The sequence below is a fragment of the Peromyscus maniculatus genome, chromosome 11 (assembly GCF_049852395.1).
Source record: "Peromyscus maniculatus bairdii isolate BWxNUB_F1_BW_parent chromosome 11, HU_Pman_BW_mat_3.1, whole genome shotgun sequence".
In the NCBI taxonomy this organism is placed as follows: Eukaryota; Metazoa; Chordata; class Mammalia; order Rodentia; family Cricetidae; genus Peromyscus; species Peromyscus maniculatus.
The window spans coordinates 15,116,428-15,132,729 of NC_134862.1; the positions used below are offsets into that span (position 1 = coordinate 15,116,428).

The window sequence follows — 16,302 nt, forward strand, 5'->3', positions numbered from 1 at the left end:
TACAACAATTATAGTATCTGACTAAACAAACATCAAAGTAGAAATAATTATAAGATACAAAGAAGATCACTTAATTCTAATCAAATTATTAATTAACCAGGAAATTACAATAGCACTAAATATGAATACACCAAATTTGGGGGCACATAATTTCATAAAAAACACACTAGTGAAATTAAAGACTCAGATTAACACAAATCCAATAACAGCAGTTGATTTCAGTACCATACTTTCTGCACCAGATAGAGCATCTGGAAAAAAAAATAAGCAGAAAAACACTAGGGTTAAGTGAAATCATGGATTAAATGGACATAATAGATATCTACAGACTATTCTACCCCAACAATAGAGAATATGTATTTCAGAAAGCAGCATGTGGAACCTTTTCAAAGCAAACTTTACCCTGGCACACAAAGCATACTTTAACAAACACAGGGGAAAAAATGAAATAATCCCATGTATCCTATATGACCATCATGTGATAAGACATTAAAGAAGAAGAGGAGGAGGAGGAGGAAAAGGAGAAGGAGGAGGGAGGAGGGTGGAGGAGGGGGAAGGGAAAAAAGAGAAAGGAAAGAAAAAGAAAAAAGACCAAACAAATATACACTAAGTATATAGATGCGTGGAGATTAAACAACCCATTATTGGGTCAATGAAGAAGTCAAAATAGGAACACTTTCCTGAAGTCAAGTGAAAATAAAAAGACATCACAATAACCCATCTGGGACACATTAAGAGTTAAGAGAGAAGTTTATAGCACTAAGTGCCTACATTTAAAACATTTAGAAAGAGCATAAATGAAGGATTTAGTGACATAATTCAAAAATCTGAAAAAAAAATGAAAACAAGTTAAATCCAAACCTAGTTGATAGAAAGAGATAATAAATTCTAAGCAGAAAAAAATTAGAAACCAAAAAATGAACAAAAAATAAAATAATCAATGAATCTAAGATTTATTCTTTAAGAACATAAATAAGAACAATCAATCATTAGCTCAATAAAACAAAAGAAGGAAATGACCAAAATCAGCAGAACCAGAAATGAGCAGGGAAACATTATAATGGACACCAATGAAAGATAGAACGTTATGAGGGAATATTTTAAAAACCTGTACTACATTGAGTTATAAAACTCTAAAAGAAATGGATGAGTTTCTTCATTCATCTGACCTACTAAAGTTAAACCAAGAAGTGACCAACCACATAAACAGACTCATAGCAAGTGAGGATATTGAAATAATAATAAGTCTCCAAGCTAAAAAGAAACAAAAACCAAAACAGGCCTAGATGGTTTCCCTGCAAAATTCTACTATAGTTTCAAAGAAAAAAATACAACTAATACATCTTAAACTCTTAAAAAAAATAGAAATAGGAAGAATATTACCAAACTTGTCCTATGATGCCAGTATCACTCTACTACATGAAAACAGCAACAGAAACAAAGCCCAGCACTACAGAACAATATCCCTGATAAGCGTAGATGCAAAAATTCTCACCAAAGTGCTAGGAAACCAAATATAAGTACATATCACAAAGAGCATCCACCACATCAAGTGTCTTAACCTAGAAATGCAGTGTTGGTCCAATATATGTAAGTCAATAAATATAGTAAACCATATAAATGGACTTAAAAACAAAGGTTGCATGTCCATCTTGGTAAGACATAGAAAAAGCCTTTGACAAATTCCAACATGCTTTCATGATAAAAGTCTTAGAGAGCATAAGATTGGCAGGAACATATCTCAAGATAATTAAGGCTCTCTGTTACAAATCCACAGCCAACCTTATCCAAAAATGAAAAAAAAAAAAACTTTAAGTATTAAAATCAGGAACAAGACAAGGCTAAACACTATACTTATTCCTTTTTAATATTGTACTCAAATCACTAGCTGGGGCAATAATGCAAGAGGAGAAAATTTAGGAGCTACAAATAGGAAAAGAAGTCATATTATCTCCATTTTCAGATTATATAATGTTGTACATTAAGAGATGCCCAAAATTCTACAAGAAAAGTTTTAGAAATAATGAACAATTTGGCAAAGTGGGAAAATTAAAAAAAAAAAATCAACTCAGAAAAATCAATAACCTTTCTATACACTAACCATAAACACACTAAGAAAGAGACCATGGACAAACTCACATTAACAATAGCATCAAAGATAATAAAATGTCTTGGAATGAACTAACCAAGGAGGTGAAAGACCTATACAATGAAAACTTCAAACCACTGAAGAAAGGGATTGAGAAAGATATTAGAAAGTGTACTATACCTTGTGTTCATGGATTGGTATAATTAATATGAAATTGACCACCCCACCAAAGGCAATTACATAGTGCAATATCAATTAACATACTCACACCATTCTTCACAGAAATAGAAAAACAAATCGTAAAATTCATATGGAACCAGAAAAGGCACCAGATAGCCAAAGAAATTATAAGCAAAAAGAATACTGTAAGAATTGCTATTCCAGACACACTACAGAACTATATACATTTAAAATATATTATTATAGAGCTACAGTAATAAAATCAGTGTGGTATTGGCACAAAAAAGCCATGTAGGTCAGTGAAATAAAATAGAAGACCCCACTATGAATACTAACTACACTTACATGATATTTGAAAAAGAGGCAAAATATTTTCATCCATTGGGAAAAAGACAATCCGTATAGAGCTGAATAAAATTAGACCATATGTAGCACCCTGAAAAAAAATAGACCCAAGTGGATCAAGGACCTCAATTTGAAACCCGAAACACTAAAACTTTTAGAGGAATATCTAGGGAGCATCCTGCAAGATAAAGAAGGAAAAAGGGAATTTCTGAAGAGGACTCTGTCAGCTTAATGATATAAGTGCAGGAAATTTCAGTCTTCCCTCTGTTATTGTTCACTTTAGATAGTTCCGTCTTCTGCATTACTCTTTGTTGCACAAGTATCCCTGACGGTCTTGTAATGAAGACATGTGCCACCTAGTTTCACAGCCCTGCATTACCATATAGCTCTGTCAGCCTAGAGCAGGACCCACTGCTTTGCTGGAGCCGATGCTTGCCCAGAATGTGTCTCTTTTTTTTCTCATTGTCTAGTTTCTTGGTAGAACTCTTGGTGTTCTTATTCCCTGCATTTGTGCCATTTCTAATTGTGGTTTTGAATCTTGACTTGAAATGGACTACATTTGACTGACTGGAAATACAGAGAGCCCAGAATCAAAACTATACATAAAATTCACTCAGTTTATATTGAACAGACACAGACACAGACACCATACACACCACACACACAGGTGTGCACATACAGACATACATGGGCACATACACACACAGGCACATACACTACATGCTACAAACAGGGGTACACACAGACACACCACATACATTCATGCAGAAACTCACACACCACACAAAGACATACCACACAAGTGTACACATACAGTCACACAAGGGCACATATGCTACACACCACACACAGGGGTACACACAGATACACTACACAGAGACTCGCACAAACCACACAAAGACATACCACACAGAGAGACACATATAGACACATGTATTACATACTGGGACACAGACACAGGCACACATCACATGCATGTAGTAATATACACAGGGGCACATACACATAAACACACAAATACACATACTGTACACAGGTATCCATGTAGACATACATCACACACAGACACATACACCACAAACAGTGCATTAGTGTGTGCACACCCCAAGATACTTACAGGGAGACATACAAACCACACACAGATACACATATATCACACAGATATAAGTATGCATAATCACACACCTCACAAAAGAGAAATCAAATTGTCAATCTTTCTTTTGTCAAAATCTCTCCAGACACTGATGAAGAAAACAAATTTGTTCGGGTGATGATTTCTGCTTTCTTGGGGGAAATAATCAGACATGGTTATGTCTTCTCAAGTTCAATGACACATGGCTATTTTAAACCATGTGACATGCAATCATATAATCGAGGTAACATGTCCTTCAATTAAACCCATAGAAGTGAAGTATAATTGTGAATGTCTTTCTGTCTAAATGCCCAAACACATTTTTTATTTTTCAAAAATCATGAACATAAAGGCAAGCAAAAGAAAACTACAGAATTAACATTGGGATTCATAGGTTGTGAGAATTAGTGGATTTAGCTCTATCCCTCCTGGATCTGTAACAGAAGGATTCTAAGTCATCTTATCACTGAGACACTTGCTGGACAAAGAATAGGTGCATATATAGAATGGGAATTATCTTAGTCCTAAAGAAGAATAAGGAAAAATGGATGCAACTGTAGAGACCAATGTTAGCTTGTGCATTAGCCCTGGACACTCATGTAAATGCCGTGAACTCTACTGGACTCCAGTTCCCATCTGACCACGAGTTGTAAAGACCTTCTGCATCTGTTCTGCTAAACTTTCATTATTGTTCATGGTCACCATTTGAAAAAAATCTTAATTTGAAATAAATTGCATTATTTATATATTTCATGTTTTACATATTGTGTGCTAGCTAATGAATTAACCCATTACATCAAATATATATGTTTTTATCTATACTTTCTCTATAATCATTTGCTGTTAGCATAAATATCCATGGCCTCTCTTTCTTCTGGTTCCTGCCTTGACTTCCCTTCTTGATGGACTACAAGCTGTAAGATTAAATAAGTCTTTGTCTTCTCAAATTGTTTTTGGTCATGACCTTCATCACAGCAATACAAAGAAAACTCAAACGTATTTGACATCACAAGAGGGAATACTGCTTATTAGCTTGCTCTCTATAGCTGGATCAGCTGTTTTCTTATATTACCCAGAACACCCCACTCAGGGGTGGTATCACTGTCAGTGGGCCCTTCCACACCTATCATTAATCAAGAAAATGCTGCACAGACATGCATATGGAAAATTTGATGGAGGTGCATTCTTACTTGAAGTTCTTTCTTGCCACATGATTCCAGCTTGTGTCACCTTGACAAAATAACTGAGCAGTCCACATATATCACCTGCTTTTTCACACTGTAATCTGGAAATAGAGACTGTTACGCTTACACCACTTGCAAGCAGTGGCCATTTGTGCACTATTTCTTTGGGACGAGAGTGTCTACATCAAAAATTTGGAATTCTATCACATGAGAATTTTATGTCTTCTCTTTTTTGCTTATTTATACCAATTAATATGTATGATTTTTATTTGTATATCCAATTCAATTTAACATCACTTTATATGCCTGGTTTGGGTTGTTACAGTTTTGGCTTTGAATGCTTTTCCATTGGCTCTTGCTTCATATGAACGTATGCCCAATATGTAGGCTGGTTGTTGTTTCTTTTGTTGTGGCTGTTTTGTAGCTCTGGGATAGAACATATGGCTTTGTACTTGCCATGCAAATGCTCCACCACTATGTCCTAGGCCCTATTTCTTTCCTAGTCATGCTATGAAATTATAACCACCTCCAAACAGATTATGAGATAAGTTCAGAAGTAATTTACTCAGAGTTTTTGATATGGTACAGCAAGAAAGACAGTGGGGCCAAGCATGCTGTCCTGTGTTTTCTTTCTGTAATCCATAGGTGGAGGAGAAAACCATCTCCCATGGGCGATCCTCTTACCTACACCTGTGTACAATGGCACACACATGCACAAACACAGAAAACAAATAACTCAAAAAAACCAATAATTTGTTGAGGTTTTCTTGTATCAGTCTTTGACATTTAATTATTGGTTTGTCTCTGAAATATATTTTCATTAACTGTATACTAGATTTGTAAATAACATGGTTAGATCAAGTTCTTCCAGTATAGTGGCTTAAAAATACTTTTATGTTTTTGATTGCATTACCATGAAATTTTTGATGAAAGTAAATTTACCATGCATATGAGAAATTGTTTCTAGGTTTTCACTCTTTTCCACTGACTTACCGGTTGGCTGCTAATGTTAAATCATATTATATTTTTTATTGTCTATCCTTTGAATGTTAAATTATATTTTTCATATTCACTTTGTTAGCCTTTCTGTCTGTTCAGATGATCTTTGGTTTTTAACTTTTCTTTAACAATATTCTTGCCCATATTTCTTATAAAGAACATATAGATGAATTTTGTTCATTGACCTACTTGATAGTGTCTTTTGTTTATCATTTGAACTCAAGTGTAATGTGTATGTATGTTTCTGGTATATGTATATGTGTATGATGAACATGGGAGTTCTGGTATACATGCTACTGAGCTTATGTAAAATCACAGAACCTCCAGGAGTTGGCCCTTTCCCTTGTAACTTGTTTTCAAAGCAGTGTCTCTCTTGTTAAATGTTTTCTTTGTTGCATTTTTTTCTGCTGCGTACTTCACACTTGCTAGTCTGGAAGCTTCCAGATAATTCTCCTACCTCTGCTTCCATTTTCCATTGCTGTACTGAGACTGCAAATACTGCATAGGACGTTGTATGTAGATTTCAGGGATCAAACTTAGGTCATCATGGTTTTACCCAGTGAGCTATCTACCTGGAACTCCCTTTTCTCAATCTCTCTGTCTTTCTCTCTGTCTCTGTCTCTGTCTCTGTCTCTGTCTCTCTCTCTCTCTCTCTCTCTCCTTCTCTCTCTCTCCTTTCTCTCTGTGTGTGTGTGTGTGTGTGTGTGTGTGTGTGTGTGTGTGTGTGTGTGTGTGTGTGTGAGCAATTAATCATGACACACAGATGATTTTCATTCAAGTGTTTCATGAATTTTGACCATATTCTCTCTCCATTACCCTTTCCTGTCCTTCCTTTTTTCTATTCTCTCTAGTCACCTTTTTTTTTCCTGAATAGTAAGTATCTGACCTACTCTCAAATGTGTATATTCCATATATGGCATGCAATATTTGTTTTTGACATGATTTCAACCTTCTTCATGGCTATATAAAAACCCAATGTGCAGGACAATGAAGTCTGTTCATATTTATTGAAATTCCCTGACATATTCGATTTTATTTCTTATTTCTACATTTTATTTAGCACTTCATTTCATTGTAGTTTAATGTAGCTGTTCTTGCCACTGCCTTTTACATTTATTCTAATTTCCACTTGTTAATTCAGCAATTATGTTTTTCTAAAATATATATGTATAAAAATACCTATTTATTTTTTATAAAAGCAAACACATAATTGAAAACTATATGGCATTATGAGGTGCTTCATTTTTCCACACAAAATTGTTCCTTTTTCTGTAATTCTCCTCGTCAGAGGCTCTCTTAGGCACCCAAGACAGTGCATGGTCTTCCATCAGCATCCTAGTTCTTCTGAACCATTTGAGACTTATCTATCAGTCCTTTCTTGAATAATTTCCTCAGGAAAATTATTTGGGTCAAATTCTCTAAAATACTTATTGGTAACCACAAAATTTTCTTTTATTTTGATAAAGAAATAATATCTCAGAGGACTGTGCTGATATCAATGGTTTCTCCTGCTGTCTATAGATATTATTACAACCACCTCTTACAGTGTTAAAATGAGATCCCTCAGATCAGTTCAATTTCCTTTTATTTATTGAAAATATTTTCAATGTAGCCTGGAAGTTTGCTAATATTTTCTTCTTCCTTAGAGCTCAGACTTATTATAGGGAATATCTAGAGTGTGCTTTATCATCAGTCTTACTTGAATGTAATGGCATTTTTATAACAACAGACTCACGTTGCTCAGAGAAATCATTTTCTGTTTATTTAGCTATATGACTATAAAAACACAGAGAGAATATTAGATTTTTTTTGAGGGGGAACTAACAGTATTCTAATTCAGGGCTCAACACACACCAGGATCTGTTTTGTGGTACAACTGAAGCAGGGTTTATTTTTTTATACCATGCAAATTATATCCATTATTTTTGTGCCATATTTAAAAACTACTGTTTAAATTATGTATTTGCTTTATCATTCCTTGCCTTTTTCTATTCACATTGGCATCTGTTTCCTCTAGCAATTCTACTGTTCTCTTATAGCTGTATTCCTCATCTCTTTCCAGTGTGGTTGTGCTGGAGTCACTGAGGCTCCTGCCAGCATCCACTCACCGAAAGGATGTAAGTAAGTCCAGTATATTTACTGGTTCCCCGAAGTGAACTTTGGTAGAACTTACACTGGGTTTTTCATAAGGTGTATGTAGGCCTTATAACTCCCTAGATAAAAAATTCTCACAGCACCCCTGGGTGTCTCTTGATGTAGTATTAGTGTCCGATGGCTATTATAGAAAAGTTTGTGATCAACTGGGAGACAAAGACCCGAAAGACAGGTGTAAAACTAAACCCTCTTTGGGGACCCGGGACTCATTGTTCAGTATGAGTTTTGATACTTATAAGAAGGAATAGAATACACAACTGTATGTATCACTAATCTGTGTCTTAAACAGACTATATGATCTTCTAGTTCTGGCAGCCTGCCATCTGAAATAGGTTCCACAGCTCAATGTGAACATGTGTGTGTGTGGCTTGCTCCCCTGGGCTTCTAGGTGAGATCCTCATGTATAAAACTTAACACTGGCCGGGCGGTGGTGGCGCACGCCTTTAATCCCAGCACTCGGGAGGCAGAGCCAGGCGGATCTTTGTGAGTTCGAGGCCAGCCTGGGCTACCAAGTGAGTTCCAGGAAAGGCGCAAAGCTACACAGAGAAACCCTGTCTCGAAAAATCAAAAAAAAAAAAAAAAAAAAAAAAAACAACTTAACACTGGATGTCACAGGGGTGGAGGAGCCTGGTGGTGGACATTGGAGTGTCTGGGTTCTTGTGTTTCTTTACACATTAGTATTATGATATATAATAGTGGGAATTCTATTTTCTCTCATTTGCAAATACTGTTTTCTATGATTGATTCATTAATTTAGGATCACAATAAACTCTGTTGTTTTTCTTTTAGTGTATATTTTTCTTTGATATATCCTTTTTATTTCTGTTGGCTATGTATCCAGCACTGAAGATCAGTCTGAATATATTAATGTTCAGGTAGTCACTCTTGGTAGCTAAATATCTATTTCATTGTTTTTAAGGATCATCTTTAGATACCGCACTTCTCTTAATTTCATTTATGTAAAAGATTGCTTGCAAATGAAATAAAAACATTTAATATAACCAGGCAGTGGTGGCGCATGCATTTAATCCCAGCACTCGGGAGGCAGATGCAGGCTGATATCTGTGAGTTCCAGGCCAGCCTGGTCTACAAAGCAAGTTCTAGGAAAAGCACAGAAACCCTGTCTCAAAAAACAACAACAAAAGGAACGAAAGAAAACAAAACAAAACAAAAAACATTTAATACATTGTCACTTAGATTGAACATTTTAAAATATGGAATTCTTAATCTAATCTTAAACCTTTTAAATTACTGTTTAAATATTCTAATATTTCTACTTTGCTTCAGCTCTTCAGTTCTTCTCCTCATACTTCATTTGTTTTAACTTTTATTTATTCTTTGTGCCTTCATATCATGCATCTGGATCCTATTCATCTCGCTGTCTCTTCATATCCAATCCACCCTCTGTCCTTGTAACTTCTGCCATACAAAATAAAATAAAATAAAATAAAATAATCTAAGAGAAGAGAAAATAAAGGAAGAAAAAGAAAAATCTCGCTGTGGAAGTTGCAGTGTGACACAGTGAGTCACACAGTAAACCCTTTAGTCCATATATCTTTACTGGCAAGTACTCCTTGCAAAGTCATAGGTGTGGTTTTAGGCCTATGGTTTTTGCTACAGTATTAATACGGGGCCCCCACTGGGACTCCTCTTGGATATCTTAGAACTGTCCTGTGTCATGGCTATCTGCAGCTTTGGATCTTCAGGATGGCCCCTCATGTGCTCCAGCAGATCATAGATGGGGTGGATGGTGGGGTGGGCTAATTCATAGCCCTGGTTCTGGGCCTGGTTGAGCCAGGGTGAGCTCTCCAGCTAGTTCACCCTATGTATCAAGGAGCAAGGTGTTGGGGCCATTTCTCCTGCTTTCGCACCATCAAGGCCAGCTCACCCACAACTACACCACCAGGATCTGCTCTACTGTGTTGTCCAGGCAAGGTACAGAGGCCACTCTCCTGAGTGCCATAGCTGGTGAGGGGCAGAGAGAGCTCTCCTGCTCTCCCACCTGTCATAAGTGGTGAGGGGTGGGGGAATGCATCTCTTATTCATCCACACCATCTTATGGCAGATGAGGGGTGAGACCACATCTTCCATGCTCATCTTCTCATGGGCAGTGTAACTTTGCACCGGTTGTCAGGGTTAGCGATACTATGCTGCCCAGGTGAGGTGCAGGACTTGGTTGGTGAAGGGCTGGGTCAGCTCCCCTGCTTGCCGCAGATGAAGAGGGGAAAGATGGGGGGGCATTTTACCCTCACCCAGCCACCATCTAGCAGGTCAGCCGAAAGGGACCAGCTCTCCCACTCTGAATACAGATCACTACTGTAGCAGGACCATGGACCCAGACATGGTCCTAGGCAGCACCTGGGGCCCAGACATCACCATGGCCTGGGGTAGCAAGCAAGCCACCCACCTCAGCTCCTTCCTCAATGCCTCCACCTCTTCAGCTCTGCCTCTCTCCACAAGACAGGAACCATTCGGTTTCTCTCTCTCTCTCATAATCCATCATATGTTTGCTCACCATAATAGTGTCCAACTATCTACCACTGCAAGGTGACACTGAGCCCATGTTTTCACCTCGCCACCAGGGGCAGGCCACCCCAGGAATGAGAGTGAGTTTCCTTCTCCTGATCAGTCTTAATGGCCCTTTTAATGTATTTTTAAAAAGATTTTATTTGTATTTATCTTATGTGCATCTCTGTGTGTAGTATATTCATAGTATAGCAGTGTATGTAAGTGTGGTATCTGCATAATCCAGCAGAAGTTGCCAATTTCCTTGGAACTTATGTTACAGGAAGAAGTGAGTCACCTTATATGGGCTCTGGGAATGGAACCCGGTCCTCTGTAAGAGCATAACAGCTGAGCTATTGCTCCAGCTCCCTCTGTGAGGTTTCATAAATCTCCATTTATGCAAAAGTTTCTCTTCTTCCAGAGTGGCTCAGAGAGCATTTGACAACTACATTCCTGAAGAGGAAAAGTTACTCTTGGGTAGACTGCTCCAGTTTGAATTGGTTGATTTGGGGATGTTTAGATTCAATTTGTGAAGTCATTTTTATAGGACTGTTTCATAGGTGATTCTGCAACCACTGTAAAGCTTGCACTCTTGCCGGACTCTCTCCCTATAATAAGTCTGGTAAGGCTAAGGGTGGACAAACACGTTTAGATGGTATCAATCCTGTTTTGACATTTTAGGATTTATTTTTGCTTATGTTTGGCACTATTGTCCAGGCAAGTGCCAAATGATGATCCTTTAATTGTAGTATTCCTACCACTGGCAGTATGCTTTCCCTTCACCCACTGCCTTTGCTTTTCCCTCTTCTTTCCACACTCTATCCCACCACAATTTCCCCCTTTCTGCTCAAATCAATATGGGTTTGTGGATTCATTTTTTCAGTTCATCAATCACAATAGCAATTGATTATTAATCCATATTATTCTTTTTTGGCGTGGGTTTGAGACAGGGTTTCTCTGTGTAACTTTTCGCCTTTCCTGGAACTCACTCTGTAGCCCATGTTGGCCTCAAACTCACAGAGATGTGCCTGCCTCTGCCTCCTGAGTGCTGGGATTAAAGGCATGTGCCACCACCGCCCAGCCCCATATTATTCTTGCAATTATTCTTAGATTTCCTTGTGGTTGCAACTTGGTAGGAGAGGATTTGAGCAGCATGTATGAAGCCTTTTATGTAATGCCACACACTATAAATCAAACTTTTAAGTTTTATACTTGCCCAATCTTGAGTCTCTCTCACTGAACAGGACATTCTAAGTGAAGTCCATTCTTTCAAAACACTATGACTTAAACAAAAATTATGTCCTAAAACAATGGCAGAGGTAGTGATTTAGTTCTGGAGAGTTTGGCGAGAAAACACAAGGCTCTGGGTGTAATTTCTAATATCAATGGGGAAACGTCAAAAAAAAGTCCATTGGACCAAATACCTGCCACGTAATTAAATAACAGGTTTATATTGATACTTTTTCTATCTTATTCTACTGTTGTCTTAGTTAGACAAGAGTTTTTATTGCTGTGAAGTGACACCATGACCATGGCAACTCTTACAAAGAAAAAATTTAATTGAAGTGGCTCCCTTATTGTTTCAGAGGTTCAATCTATTATCATGATGGCAGGGAGCATGGTGGTGTGCAGGCACACATCATGCTGGCTACGTCTTGGGTTGCAGGGAACAAGAAGTCATCTGACACACTCATATCCCAAGCATAGGAAACCTCAAAGCCAGCTCCCACAGAGACACACTTAGTCCAACAAGACCACACCCCCTAATAGTGCCACTCCTTGAAATTATGGGGGGCAATAATATTCAAACCACCACAACTGCCTCCCCCAAATATTGCATTTCTCATCTACTAGAAATAAAACACTGTTTTCAATAATATCAATGAGTTTATTCATATGATTTCTCTTCCATAATGACAAGTATAGGCGCTCTTACACAATATCTGAACTTCAGGAAACTTAGTAAACATCACCCATGATTTCTTTGATTGACTCCATTCACTTGGAAAATTACTGTTGTGATTGATGCCTTCAAGAAAGAAAGATTACACAAATTCTAATGATTAAGGCAGAAAGGGGGAAGAGATGGAGGTGGTAAAGGATAGGAAAATGACAGGGATAGTAAAGGTAGGAATGCTAGAGTCAGAACAGCATCATTTGGCACTTGCCTAGGGGAGAGTGCCAAACACAAGCAAAAGACAAATCTTAAAATGCCAAAATGGAGTTGTCAAGTCAAGGTTCTTAACTTCCTCACAGTGATGGATAATAAATGTGTCAAATAAATCCTTTCTCCCCTAAGTTGCTTTTTTCTAGGACACATTATCAGAGCAAAGGAAACAGAACCAGGACAGCCTCATGCTTTCTGGGAAAACACAGGCAGTCTAAGATCAAGCCCTGTTTGTTTTCACAGTCACATGAGACTCACTGGAAGTAAACACTTGTGAACACAGTGGTGTTGTTCCCCATTCCCATTTCTTCCTGCATTGGATGCACAAAGGATGTGCCTAGTTCTACATGTAGGGTATCATGCACTATTTACTGCCTACCCCATAGCGCTATGGATGAAAACCAGGGCTTTGCATGAACTCGACGCATACTTACCCCCTGAGCTACATTCCTAGCATAATCTTTTCCTTTTTATCATGGAGGAGAATCCTGGCTCTATATACAGGAAATACTAAGAACTTCACTAAAAATTACTAGAATTGATCAATACCTTCATCAAAGTAGGTAGATGTAAAGTTAACACACAAATATCAATGGCCTTGGAGAGGTGAGATGGCTCAGTGTGTAAAGGTGCTTCCAAGAGAAAATACTCTATAACGTTGTCCTGACTTCCACATGTGCTTGTATCTCTCTCTCTCTCTCTCTCTCTCTCTCTCTCTCTCTCTCTCTCTCTCTCTCTCTCTCTCTCTCTCTCTCCCCTACCCCCACAGAACATACACAAATAAAATTAAAAATAATCTGGCACTAGCCGGGCGGTGGTGGCGCACGCCTTTAATCCCAGCACTCGGGAGGCAGAGCCAGGCGGATCTCTGTGAGTTCGAGGCCAGCCTGGTCTCCAAAGTGAGTTCCAGGAAAGGCGCAAAGCTACACAGAGAAACCCTGTCTCGAAAAACAAAAACAAAAACAAAAAAAAAATAAAATAATCTGGCACCATGAGAGATGTCTCAGCAGTTAAAAACACTTAATGTTTCTGCAGAGAGGCAGGTTCTTTCCATAGCTGTCACAAGATATTTCACAACCACCTGTAACTCCAGTTCCCATGGAGCCCAAGAAAACAGTAAAGGCTAAACAACCACAGCCTCTCACACTGCTCAGGCCCAGGGCATCTCAGGTTAGGCTTGGTTCAGGGAAAGTACAGGAGATTGCTGTGGGATAATGCTCTATTATACTGATTTAATGAAACACTGATTGGCCAGGAGCCAGGCAGGAAGTATAGGCAGCGTGAGCAGACTAGGAGAATGCTGGAAAGAGGAAGGGCAGAGTCAGGAGTCGCCAGCAAGACACAGAGAAAACAAAATGACAAGACAGAACTGAGCAAAGGTACCAAGTCACGTGGCTAAACAAAGATGAGAATTAAAGGTTAATTTAAGGGTAAGATCTAGTCAGTAGTAAGCCTGAGCTAATAGCCAAGCAGTTATTATTAAATAAGCTTCCGAGTGATTATTTTATAAGCAGCTGTGGGACCACGGGGCCAGGTGGGACCAGAGGGAAACTTTAAAATACAGGAGACCAAAAAGACCTACCTAGTCATGGGAAGCTATGATCCAGTGAGATTCTCAACTACTCTAAAAAGCCTGGTCCATTATCCTAAGACAGAAGCATATCCACTGAAACATAAAGCACTCATAACAAAACCCATAAGTATTTGAAAGCTTTGCCTAATAGAACATTACCAGTGATGAGGCTGGATAGTAGACTCAGTGATCAAGCACTCTTGCTGCTCTTGCAGAGGAAGGGGGCTCTGTTCCCAGCATCCACAGTGGCTGGCTCACAACTACATATAACACCAGCTCCAGTGTATCATCCCATACCCCCTTCTGGACTCTGTGGGTACCAGGCACATAAGTGGTACACATATATACAGGCAGACAAAACACTTGCATACAAACAATAAAAACAAATAAATCTTTAAAATGTTGCCAGTGAAGTATTGAAACCCCAAACCTTTCTTTACAAATACTTGAAGTTTGGGTTTAGAATGAACTTATTATGCATGAAATTCCAAACCCCAAAATTAAGTAAATTCTGATCTTGCCTTATTAAACCTCTTTCAGCTTGAGCTGCAACCAAACTTCAAACCGCTTTATATTAAACACTTCATACTCCAGGCGATGCAAGACTCCAAAGAATTACCAGCCAGGTGAATTCTTTGGAAGTTCACAATAAAGATATAATCATGAATAAAAATACTTTTCTATTTGACAGATCTGCCTGCACAGAGAACAACACAATTAATACACTGAGGAGAGAAATAATGAAACTATCTTCACGAGGCTTGGTCTAGTTTCATTTCTGTTGCTATGATAAATACACTGGCAAAAGTAACTTAGGGGAGAAAAAAGTTTGTTTTAGCTTAAAACTCCAGGTTTTATTGTGAAGTCAAGACAGGAACTTTAAACAGCTAGTCACATCTTGTCCATAATAAAAGGCATAGAGAAAAGAATGCATGCATGCTCACTTGATTTATGATTGTAGTAAGCTTGATTTCTCCATTTTTTTTTTTTGAAATTTTAAGGCCTGTGCGGCAGCAGGAAGGTCCAGCCTCTGACAAACTGGACCCCGAACAGCCATATGAAGACAAAATTATTGATACACAAAGTTTTTTTTTAATGCTTTAGGACTCCTGCTGGGGGAATTTTGCCAGGTAGAGTGGGCCCAGTCTTCTTAAACCAATTGACTAAGCTTAAGACAATGCACCACAGACATGCCCACAGGCCAGCCTGATCTAGACAGTCTTTCCTTGAGATATTCTTTCCATTTGATTTTAGGTTGTATTAATTAAAGCTAACCATCACAAGGCTATAAGGTCTTTAGCTGTTAAACATATGAAGATAATAGCATCAGTAATGAAGAATAGGATTACATCATAAATAAGGTAAATGAAAAATGAACCAACCAGAATGCTTACAAAATGAAAAGTCAGCAATTAAATAGGTAGTTATACTTCATTCAGAGTTAGTAACCCTAACAGATTATACTTACCTGAAGCAAGAATTCAATGGTGACCACTTGATTCAAGAAAATTGCTTTAATAGCTGTAATATATGACAATTATGAAGAAATGGAGTCTAGAAACAGGGGAAGGGATGTGTTCAAAGAATCCAAACTCATGTACTCATGCTTGCATGGAAAACCCTTGACAGACTGTGTTACCACCCTGTAGCCCAAGAAATCTCTTTAAGGGTGAGCCACAGAGAAGTTGTAGTTCATGAGGTGGAGAAAGGCATATACATCCAAAGTAATGAAAAGAAAGTTACTGTTGCTGTGCTATGTTAGACAAAGATGAATTCAAATAAAAAATCAGGATTGAATAAGGGCATCGTGTTTTCCCAAACTGTGAACCTAAACAAAGCCTCCCTTAACTTGCTGTTGTCGGGTATTTAATCCACCAACCTGTAAAGTAACTAATATAGGGATAAACTATAGAAGGATGACAGTAAAGCCCAGGTGTGTCTTACCACATGTATAGGGAACAATTCCAGATGGAG

At 38.1% G+C, this 16,302-nt stretch overlaps 1 non-coding gene across 1 annotated transcript; it reads left to right on the top strand.

The window, feature by feature from the left end:
- The first annotated feature begins 8,200 nt into the window (after positions 1-8,200).
- LOC121821443 (small nucleolar RNA SNORA40) lies at positions 8,201-8,332 on the top strand. Its single transcript, XR_006062275.1, has one exon. It is a non-coding gene; the product is annotated as a small nucleolar RNA SNORA40 (small nucleolar RNA).
- The last annotated feature ends 7,970 nt before the right edge of the window (positions 8,333-16,302 follow it).